A 2443-nucleotide genomic window follows, 5' to 3' on the forward strand; every position below is an offset into this window, starting at 1 on the left:
TGAATATCATATAGCCACTCTTTAGAAAAGATATAGGTTATTAATTTAATTTGTTTTATATTTTACAGGTTTCCAGTACAGATATGCAGTCGAGTTTTGGTTCCCAATTATGTTGAATCCAATCCATACAATTAGTATCTCTTAATGAGACAAGATCTTTTGTTACAATAATTATTTGAATTTGTTTATTTTTAAAGAAACCCTTGATACGATCTATGGGGATAAATAATCCTTCCTCATTTTTGGGGATCCATGTATTTATTTCAAACATTAATTAATTTTGTACTATCCTAACTCTATCAAGTATAAATAGAGTATGAAATACTAATGAAAGTGTGGGGATGGAAAGGATGAAATTTTGATGAATGAATACAATGATATATAATGCTTGATTATACTTTTGTAAGTTTTGAATTGAATGTCTTTAATACAAAAACATAGTTGTTTATCTTTTTAAATATTTCAATGTCATACATATCATTTCTCTGATAATCTTATGATTGTGTTTCAAGAAGTTATTATCGATTATATTACTATTATATACCTCACTGTGTTTCATAAATTAATGGTTTAATTTTTACTTCATCTTTCCTACCTTTGGTGATTATTTTTCCTTGATACAGACTAGATTAGTTCTTGTGGTTATTATTTAAGTGAATTAGTTTAAGTCACTGCAATATGTGTGTTATGGTTTATGAAATTATTTTCATAAATTAAAGATGTTACATATACATTTCTTATGCAATAGAATTGACATAATGACTCTTTTACTTTCTGGATGATTATGACATAGTCCTTTGTTTTCATGAATTAAATGTCTCTGATTCATAGTTTATGAATAACTATTCTATCAATTAGGAAATGAAATTAGTCATTTGATTCGTTTTAGCTCTTGGCCAAGATAGGTAATTAGAATTTTTTGTTTGTTTGTTTTTTTTTTTATGATTTTCAGTGAGAACTAATTTAAAATAATTTGAGACTTGTTTTAGATTGTTTAGAGAAGCAATAAGATTGGATATGACCTATCTTGTTGTCTCTTATTTCTTGTTCATAGTGGAAATTGATTTTGTTGTATAACTTTACAGTTTATAATTTATTTTTTTTTAAATTATTTTATAGCTTAAATTAAAAATCACTTCATACCAGTCAAGTGTTACTTCTTGTTATTTTATAATATGTATATTTGTATATACATATTAGTAATTTAAATAGGTAGTATAGGAACCTTTACAAAATATTTTAACACTTTATTTCTCTTTAGATGATGAAAATTCTGTGGCTAACATAGCATTAAACAGATCAAGGATAGCCATACCAAATGGCTTGGGTTACATTAAAGAACCCTGTACCAGGTTTTTTCCTCTTGTTAACATATGGTCGATTATGCCTGTAAACAAATGGTGCTAGAAGGAACGCGTAATTAGACCTAATGGCCAAAGGGAGACACAAAAGACCTCTGGCCAATTTCCCCCTATTTATTACTGACAATCATTTGATTCCTCCTACAATTGAAGTTGTTTCCACCTCTCAACCTAACCTGATTTCCACACCACCTTCCCACTTCGTACACATTGTTAGTGATCCCTCCACTCCTACTCCTTTCTTGGTCAAATCTGAGATTCAAAATATGAATCAAAATTTGCAACAAGCATTGTCAAGAGCTCAGGACAGGTTAGCAAGGGATAGAGATGTTGAGAAGAAATTGTCTCAACATCTCACCTCGCACATTGATTTAAAGCTAGATGGCCCCCTTGTGTTCATTCCCTAGATAGAAGATTCCAAAACTGCTAGCACGCCTAATCATGAATTGCATGATATTTCAACTGTCCATTTTGATCCTAATCAATAGGAGTTAGAATTAGTTGTTGGTGAACCTATATTACCTACACAAGAATATCTTAAACTCGAAATAGGAGGAGTTAGTCCACCACCTTCACCACCATCTCATCCTCCTCTTCTTCCAGTGAATATCCTCCTAATGAAGAAAGCTTGGGGCATTCTTCATCGTCTAAATCAGAAAAATCACATACCTCCCAAGGTTCATCACACATGGAAAATAACCAACCAAATAAACCTGCTAAATCATGTTTGATCAGGATGTAGTTGTTGTACGAGGTCACTAAAACTCCTTTTCTAAGAATCTCAAAAATTTTCTGTCAAGATTTGAACCTGATACTAAGCAATCAATAGATGACCATATTAAGAAATTCATGTTAGCCATTAGGCTAAGGAATGTACAACATGAATATGTTTTCTACAGATTATTCCCCTATACCTTTTAGGGCAAAGCCTCCACATCGTACTTCACCCAACAACCTCAAAGTATAATGTCCTAGAGTCAGTTTGAGACCGCTTTTCTCGAAAAAAAATGGTGAAGACAAAATATTTGAAGTCTTGGTAATGGAACTATCAAATATGAAAATGGATCGAAAATAAAGGATCA

This window comes from Pinus tabuliformis, chromosome 1_2 (genome assembly GCF_031772625.1).
Source record: "Pinus tabuliformis cultivar Carrire ecotype Pingquan chromosome 1_2, CPIR1, whole genome shotgun sequence".
Classification (NCBI taxonomy): domain Eukaryota; kingdom Viridiplantae; phylum Streptophyta; class Pinopsida; order Pinales; family Pinaceae; genus Pinus; species Pinus tabuliformis.